Source organism: Pantherophis guttatus, chromosome 6, assembly GCF_059756535.1.
Source record: "Pantherophis guttatus breed Tessera chromosome 6, ASM5975653v1, whole genome shotgun sequence".
Taxonomy (NCBI): domain Eukaryota; kingdom Metazoa; phylum Chordata; class Lepidosauria; order Squamata; family Colubridae; genus Pantherophis; species Pantherophis guttatus.
Genome location: NC_142068.1, coordinates 54,088,112 through 54,102,645, shown reverse-complemented (window position 1 = coordinate 54,102,645; position 14,534 = coordinate 54,088,112). Strand labels below are relative to the sequence as shown.

General features: G+C 33.9%; 1 protein-coding gene across 2 annotated transcripts in view; it reads right to left on the bottom strand.

Moving 5' to 3' along the window:
* The window catches only part of ATRNL1 (attractin like 1), a 489,687-nt gene that overhangs the window by 470,058 nt on the left and 5,095 nt on the right, over window positions 1-14,534 (bottom strand). The gene's annotated exons all lie outside the window — the stretch shown is intronic.

Genomic DNA, 14,534 nt, shown 5'->3' with positions numbered 1-14,534 from the left:
GATGGAACATATTAGTAATCAGCATTCTCACAAAATGGCTTGTGTAAGTAGCATATGTGATTCTTACTCCAAATTAGCTATAAAATCGTGGTCAATGTTATCCAGGACAAAGTTTTTGATGCAAACATATAAAGACCAATATATCTGCTTTATTTGAATATATTAAATCTCAAAATTAGAATACTTTATAATATACAGTGGATAAGTTTATTTTAAGAAGCTATATTTTGAGATTTGATAATATCTGCTAAACAACATTTATAAAGTTCACTCATATTGAGAAGTAGTATATCTTGTTAATGATGGAGTTTTATTTCAAATCAGAGAAAACTGACACAGTACTTTTCATTTTATGATGTCAAAATGAAACTTTGAAATATCTCTGCAGCGCTTTATAAACAAAAAGTGTCAGCAAAGTGATGCTTTTATCAGTGTAAACTGACCACAAACAGTTAATTATAGATTAATGCAGCATAATAATTAATGAAGAAAAATGCTGGAGGCTGATTCACACATATAAATAATGTTGTATATATAATAGTGTGATAAACTCATATTGGTGCTTTGTGGTTTTAAATAAATTAATAAGTAGTTGTAATCTAACTAAGTAGTAACAATCTCAGTAGCCTTTCTGAACTGAAAAAAGTTAAGAAGGTTGTTTATACTTGGATAAGAGGCTACCAGAAAATCCTGATAAACTTTAGGAAATTTGTAAAACATTTCATAAGAAAACCTTGGCAAATTCCTTCTCTGCTGTTTCTAAGAAAATTACAAGGGAGTTCAGAAAGAGTTAACTTTAATTCCATGGATGCTTTATATTTTATAATTATGAATCATCCTCAAAACTCAGAAGATGGTATTATGAATTCCTTCATAATGTATGATACTCGTCAGTGCAATTTTCAGACATGGTTATAAATCATTGAGACATCTATTAACTATAAATTTATAAAAGCTGCTTAAAGTAGCAGCCAATGAGCTTAAGACAATAGTTTTAAAACCATTACATGCTATGCAAGCAATACTTCAAGCAATCTATTGCAAATCAAATTCATTAGAGTAACATAAATCCTAATGTCCTGAACTAAAGGATTATCAGTAATTTTTCAAATAAAGAAACAACTGAACTGAAATAGATTTTTCCAAAGATTCTTCAGAGCAGCACATTTTTTTCACACTTCCAGACTGTATGCAAACTGAATTTTATAAGCTGTCAAAAAGAAAATAGCACTGCTACTGCAGCTGGATCCAAACTGCATGTGGAGAAGCAGTTCACTTTTATGGAGTGTATGTGATAAGCAACTGCATCATTGGGATGCTGCTTTGCCTGCAATATTGCACAAATGGCTGTGGTGTAGACAAGCAGTTCACAAAAAGCAGTGTCGTTCCACGTAGTTTGTAGATCAAAAACCCAATCGCCTCTCCCCCCCCCCCCCTTGGCTGTTACCTATGAATGGCAGGAAAAACATGGAAGATTACAGAAATCATACAGCTGTCAACAGAAAACCTCACCCTTCTGTGAATTGGGTCTTTTATGTGGTAGGAAAACTGGTATCCCAAAGATATACATTTCCTCCTCCTCTAGCCTGCCATTCATACATTAGCAAGAGAAATGGACAGGACTTTTCTGCTCAAAGGAAAATGAATTGCTTCAAGTGGCCTATAGAAGCAGGCAATCCTCACCTGAGACTATTCTGCAGATGATATTAAAAGATGGCTTTGCTGGCAGAAGTGAAAAAAATATTGCTTATTCAGCAAGAAGCTTCAGGTAGACCCTGCCTTCTAGACAGCTGGAGACGAATTGAGGATGTTCATGCCCACAGCATGAAGTTAATGGATGATATAAGAATTATCTACTCATTTGAAGTTCTTGGATGAATAGGAGAGTCTCTTTTTTCTTTTTCTCATTCTTCTTGGTAGAGCCAAGCATGCAGTCTGCTCTACTTCTCACTGTGCTTTGACTGTTACTCATGGTGAAAGGCAGGACCACCACTCTTCTTCTCCCATCTCACTTCTCTAGTCATGGATGGCAAAAAAAATTGGGGGAGAAAAATGAGGAGAATGGTTCCTTTGGAACTGAATCACTAAAAGTAGGTGGGGCTTGATAAAATGAGAAGGTTTTTTAAAAAAATGAAAACATGCTTGATTTGTCATTGACCAAGCACAGACAGCTTCAGTGAATGATGGTGTTTTCAGAATAGATGTCCATAGGTCACTGCCTGTCTTTCACTATCCAACTGCAGAGAACAACAACTTTACATACTTTGCTCTGGAAGTGGCATTTTTACAGTTAACCCACTTCCAGAAACTGCATCTAGACAATTTAGGGTATGTTGATGTACATAGCAGATTGACTAATTGTGCCATCAACTTTTAGCAATCACATAGATAGGATTTTGTCATGACAATCTGCCCCTAACTTGGTCTTTCAGGTTTTCCAACTCATTGCCACTGTAACAGAGGCCATCTTGTTGCTAGTTGACCTTTTTCTTACTATTCTTCCAGGGATTTGTAGATATTGTGTCTTCTAATCAATGGCTAGAACTGTGAAAACTGAGCACACCAAATAATGTGTGCATTTTAGCCCACTGAAGCATACTCCACTAATCAATGTTCAGGATCTAAATAATTAATAAAGAATTTTACTTTTAAGTGGTCCTGGAACATGACTAAAGATGTCTTGTATCTCTAAAATTAAAAAAATATTAAATATCATCTTTTACTTTGATTTCACCTGAAGTCAGTAAATGTACTTCACAGATCTCAAAAATTTCCAACATTCATCCTCATAATTGAAAAATTGCAAACAACTGGTCAACCATATAATGATAGCTGTTCATGCTCTTATGATCACAGAGATAGTTGTTGCAGTTCTCCTTTAGGCAAGATTACCTTTTCAAAGTAGCAAAAATAATAGCTAAAATAAAATGTATAAAACTTAAACCAATATATTATTTATTGCTTTAGTCTGTCATCAACAGTATCAGTTACATATTCTGAATAAATAACTAGCTAGCTATAAAAAGTAAAATATAAACAATCCTTCCTTTCATTTTTCTTCTCATTTTTGATATTAACTAATTAAAGTTAATAACTATGAAGTTAATACATTCATTAAATATTCAGGCAAAAAAAGCTCTATTGTTAAAAGGGGGGGGAAATAATGTAGCAGAGGAAGTTTCTAACAAGATCAATACTGCAGCAATATCTTCAGGTCTCAATGGTAGGAATGGAGAGCCACATTAAAATCACACTATTAAGACTGAGCTTAGCTATTAGCAGGATTGTCACAAGCAATACTTTTAAATCTGTGTACCATTCAGAAACAAGATTGAGATGGATATTAAGAATTCATTTATGCACATTGACTTTCCCATTTATAGTATTTAATTCTTAAAGCATTTTTTATGTCTAGCAGAGTTTTACACTTTATCAAACGTGTGGCTTAATGAACATTTTGAACTGAGGACAAGGCAAATTAGTGCCATCTATTTTCATCTGTAGCAAGTTAGAACTACTGAAAAATTATTCCAAAACACATTGCAATTTACTGTCCTTTTCCATACTACTATGTGATATTAAAAGGATACACAAATGTTACTTTTAAGAAAGAAGCTGAGGATGGCTTTCCACATGATTGCTTAAACTATCAAATCATTAAGATACTAGCCTTTTATGTTTCACCCACATTTTTCATAGCAGGCAGAAAATCCTGGAATGGGGACAATAAAACTGTTGGGTGTTTTTTTTTAAATAGCTGTTAATAGTATGTCTGAACTAGTTGTGCATTCTCTCTTAGTACTAACTTATTAAAATAGACTCATAACAGCATATTAACATTCTCATCTGTATGAACAGTGCACACACATGGGAAATCACAAGGAATTCTATTCTATTCTATTCTATTCTATTCTATTCTATTCTATTCTATTCTATTCTATTTTCCCCAGAAAAAGTCAGAAGTCCCCAAAACTGAGAACTTAAGATCAAGAGAACAATAAAGAGAAATTTTAATTCTGACAAAAAAGGTAACTGGAATTAAACAACTTAAGACAGAATTTAAAATTGAATTATGTACAAATGAACATGTTATTGCAAAAATGTGTAAACTTTTGTTGAAATTCTAAATCGAAGAGAAACAAATTAAGGATTACATGAAAAAATGAGCCATTTAGTTATGTTATACAGATGGATAAATGGAAGACAACGGGGTTAAATCGGGTTAAATGGAGTGAAATTCATGTTAAATTTAAGTGACAATTTTTATAAAATGACATTCCATTGGCATATAACTCAAGTGTAATTATCAAAGAAGCATAAATGTACTTAAATGCTGAAAATGTGAAAAGCAGGAAGAGACATTTTTACCAGGCATAGTAATAGACTTGTGAAAAAGATTAATATTGAGATAAAAATTCATTCAAAGATACAAAATTTTTAAAGATTAACACTGAAGGGAAAAAACTACATTTTTTTAAATTGGGACATATGGATTAGAAAAGTCTCATGGAAGAAATTTTATATATGGTGACTGCGGTAATATTACATGCACAGCAATGGAAGAATGCTAAAATTCCCACAACCACAATGGAAGAATGAACTGTGAAAATGGCAGAAATGGCAGAAATGGCAAAACTGACCTTTGATCAGAGATAAAACAAGTACTTTTATGAAACACTTAAAACCTTTTATGGATTTTTTTTGCCGAATATGGGGAAAAGTGAAGTAATGATATATGGATTTGATGACTGAAAAAGGATTTTAAAAGGGATTGTAGGGATTTTTGTAGTATTAAAGAGGAAGGAGGCATAATAAGTTTAATTATGACTATTGAAAAGAAGATTGGCAGTTGATTTTTCTTTTTATGATTCTTTTTTCTTTGGTTTTCTTTTTTCTTTGCCATGTTTTTAATCCTATTTTTTTCTTTATCTTTTACAGTATTTATTTTCTTTCTTTATATTTAACTTTTATATATGTAAACACTTTCAGTAAAAATTGTATGTATATTCATTCTCTTGGTAACAAGTGATTCTTTAGTAATTTGTTAAAAATGCTGCTAGACTATTATTCTATTCTTGTTATTCTTCCATAGCAAGTAACACAAATTAATCATTGAAGGCTATTAGCAAAATACGTGTCAGTGTTGTTAAAGCAGGCAAAGTTTTTAATGAAGAAGGTGCCTTTACTACAACTACATATGCTAAATTTCAGTTTGTATAGTGGTCTAAATGCCTTTCTATCTTCCCTACTATGACTAGTTATTGCATTTCCTTTTTAGATAAGCATTTCCTTTTCCTGTCAACAGAAATTGTAGCTTGAGGCAGTAAAGAGTGGACCTCAGAAACAACTATAAAGTCATATTATTTAATCTGTTCACATGTCAAAGGATTTTTTTCTTGCAGTTAGTGAACTATCATAGCATGCTATTCCTCAATGCAAGGGAAGGGAATTTGGTTTTATTTTTTACATGGGACACAATTAAACCAATGCTAACTAAAATGTACAGTCCTTTGTAGTTTCTAATCTTGTTGCGCATACAGACATCAGGCATCTATTTCTAAATATGATGTAGGCATCAGTCCACTCCAACAAATATAAAGTCTTCTTTGTCTGAAACAGTGAAAAATCCTACAGATTTTTATAGAAAAAGACAAAAGCAGCACTACATGAGAAGAGATCAGCATGGAAGCCTTTCTTCTACAAAATCTATTTTCTTTCCAGTTCACTCTCTAACAATTTTTTTCTTCTAGCAAAGCAGAAAGTGCACCAGTTCCAATTTAAAGCAATACAGAGCTGTGAATAAAGTCTGTGGGGAGAAGCTTTGATCAATCAATAAAATGTATTTTCCCAAAATAGTTCACCTTTTATATAACTTGGCAATGTATCTTATCCAATGTATTCTTAATATTTAACCTTCTTAAAATGGAAATGGTCAAAGCAATCCGAAAGACACTGGTTTTATTCACATCATGTCTCTGTTTAATTATCATATGCTTATTGTATGAATATTTTCCTGTCATAAGGTTTGTGTTTGAAACTATGTTACCCAAGATAGAATAGGGTGCGTGGAAAAATGTGTTCCAAATTTATATATGACAAAACCACTCATAGCTTAGTAACTACAAATGTGATACCCTCAAATATTGTATCTAATGTACTAAGGCTTAAATACTTGTGTGTGTGTGTATATATATATATCATCAGCCTAACAACTGATGGCTAACAAGACTTTATTTTGCCTTCTGTAACTACTTCCAGTTCACTCAAAGTTAAACTGACTGGGCAGGAGTCTGGGACAGGTTTTGTGAGGTTATCTAAACTGATTCTGTGACTCCTAAGGACATTGACAGGATTCCCCAATCTCTTTTCTATTATCTCCTGATCTTCTTTGGTTGTTAATACAGCCACGAGGTGATCCAGAGATAGGTCCAAGGAACAATGTCATCGTTTTTGAGGGATGGGATGATACTGTTGGTCTTGAAGGAGGCAGTGAAGGAAGCGGCAGCTGGTAGAAAATGCAGTGTCTAGAGCAGCAATGGGTCCATGTGTCATCGCTGTTCCATAAGCTGCACTTGTTGCCAGTTGGCCTCTAGGTAAACTCAAGGTACTTGTCATCACCTTTAAATAGAACATATCTCCAATGGTCTCTCTCTACCTAACATATTTTCACAAAGTGGGTGCATTGTAGTATCTCTCTGTTAAACATGTTGTGTGACCAAGGAAGTTATCCATCCTAGAGTATCCCTAGAGATACAAGTGACGGTGAAGTTACGGAGATTTCTTAAAAACGTGCTTTGTTTTACCGACATGGAGCTTATTTGTTTATTGTTGTGTTTGTGGAGCCCTGTTGTATTTGTACATTTTATTTTAGTTATTTTAATCTGGGTTGCTTGTTTATGTGTGCTTATGTTCATTTAATTATTTTCATTGTTTCTGAATTTTGTTAACTAGCTAAAGCCTAATAAAGTGGGTGACTATTACAAATTCAATAAATTAAATTAAAAATTAAAGGATAAATTATACATAATTAGAATGTAATTTTTAAAGAACTGACTACAATTTGCCACATCTTAGCCTCAGAAACAGTACAGATCTTATGTTTTGTAGGAGTTTGGCCAACTGGCAATGTTTTAATATTTATATATATTATTGCCATTATTTGCACCATGCAGTTTCTGAAAGAAAATGTTTTGAGTTATAAATGTTCTGCTTAGCTATTTTAAGAAATATTTAAAGATTTAAAACAGATAAATTTACATAATGATGGGATATTGTGTCAACTACAGTTACCTAACAAGCCAAATTTTAAAACTTTTAACCTGTGTTTGGTCGATATCATGCAACAGGCCAAGCAAATCATGTTATGATTCTCAATTCTGAAACCTTCATACGTGTTTTATATCATCCATATGGTAGACATTTAAAAAGACATACAAAAAGAAAGGATGCATGTCTGTTCCAAATGCTGAAATGACTGAGATAGACTGCAAAACACATTAAATTGCGCATTTCTATTCATATAAGTTAAGTTCACTTGTCTATCTCTTTTCTAGACATTCTCTATGAAAAATACATTCATAAAACTCTCAGAGTCATAAACACCATACAATTAATGTAGGTGCTCCACTTTAACTTAAAGTATATAATTAGTGAAAGAGCATCTTTGTTCTTCTGATTTAACAAAAGTACAGAACTTCAAAGATTACAGGTGACATGGAATTTGAATCGTTTTTATGATTAGAATTATATTTATCATAGAGGTAATATGGACATTTCACAGTTCTTGAAGACTAAAAAAACTAAAGGAAGTGGACAGAAATTATATGAAAATCATAATATAATTGTCCTGTAATATTTAAACTACTTCAATTTACAAATATGGATTCTAAACCATCACAGACATAATATTAAACATGTGAATAAAATTAAACAGAATTTATTAAGTTGGTGGTTTAAGCTGAACTGGTCATGCAGTAACACCCTAACATTTTATATTAACCTAAGTTATATAGATATATTCTATAGATAATTCATTTCAGAACATTTAAATTGCTGCTGTTTGTTTCTTATAACCCAAAAAATCACAATTCAAGCTAAGCATACCAGACACATACAGTAACTGAGGCTTAAAGTGAGAAAAAAAAAAATTAGGTCACACTATGCTTCCTCAGAATTAGGTCAAAATTTTAACAAGTCATTCACAAGAGATAAAGATTTTAATGTTTTTGTGGACTTTATCATTTTCTCTCTTTTTATTGTAGAATAAAACCATAAGATTGAATAAATCTGATAGGCTATTTTTAATTTTAAATGGCAGTTAAATGAATATTGTATTTAAAGATAAAAATTACTGGACAATTTAACAAATATTATTTGCATAAGGATAGTCTTAACCATTTATCAATCTTATTAAGCTCTTTTAATACTATTGTTATTTTGGCTGCCATTCCTAGATTTTGAGAAGGATATGGCAATGTAAAATTATCTATTTTCCACACTTTCCTCTGAAGAGAAAAGACCAATCAGGCAAATATACTGTAGCCCAATAATTCTGCCTGCTCAACATACATTTTTCAACTCACATCCATGCAGTTATTGTTCATTTATGTACTTTTTAATGGCTGCTGCTCCCGCCTCCAAATCGAAGAGCTGTCTCTGACGAGGAACTTGGGTGTTCCTCTTGGTCGTCCAAGGCACCTCTCTTTCTTCACTGTCCCTACAAGACAGTTCCGGTCCGATGACCCCCGACAGCAGTTTGTCTGGCTGGATTTTTGCCAGGCTCATCAGAGGCCGCTAATTTCCAGCCAGTCTCTCCGTGACGCTTCCGGTTTCTCCTACAGCTATTATTTTAAGGGTTCTCCAAAGTGATTAGTATTGATCCCAAGGATTATCCAAAAGGTAATTGTGATTATTATTATTCACAGTATTAAAGTAGAATTTCCCCTTCTCTGTGGGGGCACCTACTGTCTGGAACGAGCTCCCCCCGGAGATACGGAGGATCCCGGATCTGCGCACCTTCCGCCATGCTCTAAAGACCTTTTTATTTCACCAGGTGGGCCTGGCCTAACTTTCTCCCTCTTTTTAAACAATTTTTAAACAATTTTAATATTTTAATATTTTTAATATCTTTTAATTTTCAAAGTTTAAATCTGTTTTAAATTGATTGGGGTTTTAATCTATCTGGGCCGAATTATTTTATTCGATTTTAGTTCTGTTTATTAAATTTTGTATGTATGTATTTTATTGTTGGCTGTTCACTGCCCTGAGTCCTTCGGGAGAAGGGCAGTATACAAATTAAATAAAAGTAAAAATTAAAAAGTATTAAATTATTTTCATATAATAAATATTTGGGGTTTAATGAACAATCTGAAACTTCATAAAGGGGTCAATGAGCTGAACTTTGCTTTAAGAAGGTAAAGGATTTTTTACAAGGCAAACTGTAGCCAAAGAAGCCCAACTTTCAAAGCCTTGCATGTAAGATTACTACATCATACAGTAATATACAAATGTAGTATCTCTATCTTGATGCAAACTGTCACGCATAATTACATGTGACTAAAAGTGAACCATTGCTTAAATAATTAATTTTAAGCTCACTTAAGCATTGTATTAGCTATAACAACGTGACCAGAAACTTCATACAGTAAATATGACCAACAATCAGCTTTCTGTTATGTAGCTTCAGAGAATTGTTATATATAAACTAAACTAAAAGTACTCTAATATCTGAAATGCTTGTAGTCGCTTTAAAATATAAATTAAGTTGAATGCATTTTTCATAATTTCATTTTATAAAACGTAAAACACAGGGTAGTTAAACTTGTGTTATAAAAGTTTTCTCCAAATGGTTCTTTCATCTGTAATTTCTATCCTTTTTTTTTTTTTTGGTGAGAGAATCCAGATGACACTTATATCATTAAACTCCAGTGTTTTTTATTCCATTCAGGTGCTGTGATGATGTTATTTTTGTTCCTGTTTTTTTTTTCCTTTCAGTAATTTGCAACAAGGATAAATTACTCAAAATTACAGCAATATTAATTACAATTTGCACTAGCAAAGAGTACAGCATAGATAAAAAGCAATGTAAAGGAAGGGGGAAATGTAATGGAAAGAAAAAGCTCTCTGGAACAAGCTTTAATGTTTGGAAAGGTGAAAGGAAAGAGAAGAGGAGGAAGATTAGCAGCAAAGTGAGTGGACTCAATTACAGTGACAAGAGTGCACTGTTGAGAAACTTAAAAAAAAGTTAGGGATAAATCATCATGAAGATCGATCTATATGGTTATTAGAAGTAAAAAATGATTTGATGTACATAATCAAAAAACCAAAAAAGAACTTATTCAAGAAGGTTTTCTGAGAAAAATGAAGTCTTAGCAAATAAGATAAGAGCACATATCTTGGAATAAATTTTACGACGTAAGTTTAAAAAAAAATAATTCCGGGAGTAAGGCTTTGTAAATCTGATTTGATCAAATCTTTTTAATTGAATCAGAAAGTCAAAGCCAATTATTAAATCAGATGCACTTCTATTGATTATGTTTTGATTTAAAATATCAAAATGAATCACCTCAATACATTTATTAACAGAGATCAAATGTACAGATCAAATTGGAGACAATCAGAGAATAAGAATAAACTTGAATTTTGGCAAAGAAGTTACAATATATAAAGAGTAAATTCCTGTATAATTTTTGGGTATATTTAATTTTAATATGCTTAGTCTTAACCTAATTATAATTTTTTTCTAATTATAGTTTTTATCCCAGAGTTATAATTGCACTCAACAATGAACTAAAGGGCCACCATCAGTGAGCTGTTGGATAGCATTACTTGGTCTATTATGTGGATATTTGGAAAATTTTGGAGTGGGGAACTTGTGGTAGGTAAGAGTGTGTTTGGGGATTGTTATGTGTGTTGGACCTGGTCTTTGGGTGTTAAGTGAATTTCGTTGTATGGGTATACTATATAATGACAATAAAGTTATTATTATTATTATAATAAATCATGAGTGGCTAAATTTTTGCCAATAATTCTACATTGTTTTGCTGATTCAATATCCAATTTAAAGAAATTGGATATTAAAGATGTCTGAAAGAATCTCTCTGAGACAAGGACATTAAAATGGCAAATTCAGTTAGTTCCTGATGTAAAATGATGTGCATACTTGTAAAAAGTTCACATGAATGAGCCAACAAAACAGGATCTCTGGATGGGAGTATATAGTTCAATGGAACATGGTCCCAGTATGACTGCTATGAAAAGAGAAACTCGATGAAAGAAAATTGACTCCATCAGCCACTGGGATACTCTCCAGGTTGAGCATGTATTCGCCGCTTGACAATGTAACCCACTGTGCAACGGCTATGAACAAAGTAAATCCCTTGCTAGGAATCATTAGGGAAGCAATAAAAAATAAAACTGCCAAAGGCACAGCACAACCTGCAAACTGTGTCGTGTTTCTAGGAAAGGTGCTGAATAACATTAGGGCTGGGCTTCTATAGAGAAATTTATGGGACTGTGCACCTTAAGAAAAAAAAGAATATGGTATAAACACACATCACATGCAGACTGTGGATAAGGAAGTGATTTTTCAATTCCAATTTCCAAATTCAAAATATTTAGAGTTGGAGACATTTAATATGGACAGTTCAGAAAAAATAAAGAGTATTTTTTTGCCAATCTTGTTTTTTAAGTATTTACAAAATATAATTGTGCCCATCATTCCTATCTATTGCAGGTATTATTTTTATATCAAAGGCTTCTCAATACCATTTGGAGAGTTGCAATTGCAATTACATCTTGTGGATCTAATAGCAATAATAATATTGAGAACCATGAATATGCTGATGAACACAGGTTTACATCCCTATCTGAACCAAGTGATGCTCTGGCTACTCTTCTCAATGCCTGGAGGCTAGAAGGGGGACAACAGGCTTCAGCTGAACTCTGATAAGATGGAATGGTTGTGTGTGCAAGGAACCTCAGGAGCCAGTTGTTTATCATCTTTAGTTCTGGATGGGTTGCAGTATCCCAGACAGACCCAGTGTGCAACTCTGGGGGTTCTCTTGGACTTGCAACTTTTACTCAAAGACCAGGTAGCAGACATGGCTAGGAAAGCCTTTGTACAACTTTGTGTTATGATTCACATATATGCCCTTACCTGAGTTGTAAGGCCTGCACATAGTCACTCTTGCCATAATCATCTCTCAGTTGGATATCTACAATACGCTGTACATGGGGCTGCCCTTGAAGAGTATTTGGAAACTGCTGCAGAATGCAGTTACTTGCAGTTCTGGGGGCCCTAGGGTGGCACAAATGTCTGTAAATTTATTAAAAAATACTGAAATATCACATTAGCATATGTATTTAGACCCTTTGCAACAACACTTGAAATTTAGCTCTGGTGCATCCCATTTTTCTTGATCGTTGTGACATGTTTCTACACCTCAACTGGAAATAACCTATGGTAAATTAAATTGATTGTATATGATTTGGAAACACACACACCTCTCTAACAATGCATACTGTACTAGAGCAAAAACTATGAGGCGAAAGGAACTGACTGCAGATGTCAGAGACAGGATTACAATAAAGTTTCTTTATTGAAGTTTCCTAAGAGCACAATGGTGTCCCTAATTCTCAAATGAGAGAAGTTTGGCACAACCAGGACTCCAACCTGGCCAAACCGAGCAATTGGGGAAGAAGGTCCTTAGTAAGACAGGTGACCAAGAACCCGACTGTCACTCTGATTAAGCTCCTGAGATCCTGTGTGGAGATGGGACAGAGTTCCAGAACAACCATACTGCACCCCTCCATCGATCTGGGCTTTAGCAAAATAGCTAGACAGAAGCCTCTTCTTAGTACAAAACACATGAAAGCCCACTTGGAGTTTGCAAAAAAGCACCTAACGGATTCTCAGACTGTGAGGAATAAGATTCTCTGGTCTGATGCCACCAATATTGAACTCTTTGGCCTCAATTCTAAATGTTATGTCTGGAAGAAACTGGACACCGCTCATCACCTGCCCAATGAAGCATGGTGGTGGTAGTAGCATCATACTGTGGGGGTGTTTTTCAGCAGCAGGGATTGGGAGACTGGTCAGGGTTGAGGGAAAACTGAATGTAGCAAAGTACAGGGATATCCTCAATGAAAACCTGTTCCACAGCGCTAAGGACTTCAGACTGGGCTGAAGGTTCACTTTCCAACATGACAATGACCCTAAGCACACAGCCAAGACATATTAAGTGATTTTCCAAAAAAAAAATTGCATCTTTACTAATACTTTGAATATTTTATCCTGGCAAAGTAGTTGAGAGTGGCAAGCCACATGGATCCTTGGGCAGTTTAAGAAGCAAATTTGAAATAAGTAAACAGTTGATCAGTTGATACTCCCTTGGGTATCCAAGGGAAACTGCTTGGTGCAGGATGGGAAACACAGCAATAGGGGAAGCAGGAACTGCCTAACAGGAGTCTGACTATTAGTGTTGTCCGATTCTGACTCTTGGTTACCAAAACTAGATGTAGTATTCCAGACCACACCTGGAATACCATATCCAGTTTTCCTCACCACATTACAAAAAATATGTTGAATCTTTGGAAAAAAAGCAAAGAATAGCAACTAAGATCATTAAAGGCCTGGTGACTAAAACATATGAAGAACTGTTGCAGGATTTGGATATAGCTAGTCTAGAGAAAAGAAGGACTAGGAAGGACATGATAACAGTATTCCAGTATTTGAGGGGTTGCCACAAAGAAGATGTGGGTTGACTTATTTTCCAAAGCACCCAAAGGCCAGACAAGAAACAAGGGATGGAAACTAATCAAAAAGAGAAGCAACCTGGAATTAAGAAGAACAGTAAGAATAATTAAGCAAACGAACAGCTTGCCTCCAGAAGTTGTAGATGCTCCATCACTGAAGGTTTTTAAGAGGAGACTAGACAGCTACCTGTCTGAAATGGTATAGGGTCTCTTGTTTGAGCAGGGAGTTGGACCTTCCAGCTCTATTCTGATTGATTGATTGATTGATTGATTGATTGATTGATTGATTGATTGACTAGATTTCTATATCCCTTGGATATCGAAGAGTCACCTTACGGGGGAGATAAGTGACATAAAAGATTAATAAGATAAAATATAGTTAGCATTTTGAACTGATAGAAAAGAGTTGTGTTTTCTAAATCAAAATTGATTGGAAAGAGTCACAAACCTTCATCATATTTACCAGAAAATTTATATTTATTTTTAATATTAGTCTTATAAGTCTATTTCAAAATTTAGCTTTTCTCTTTTCCTCACTCCAAGCCAAAGTTTCATTAAGTTTTGTTATAGTTACATTTGACATTTCAAGGTAAAAGGGAATGGTTAAAAATGGTTACATTTATGGTTACATTACATTAATGGTAACCATTTGTAATGGTTACAAATGTAACCAAACAATGATATTTGTTCAAAAAAAATCATGGAGGAAACTCTTAGTACTTTGAACCCGAACTGCTTCTTCTTTATCACTTAACAATCATCCCTCTCAGAGCACTTTT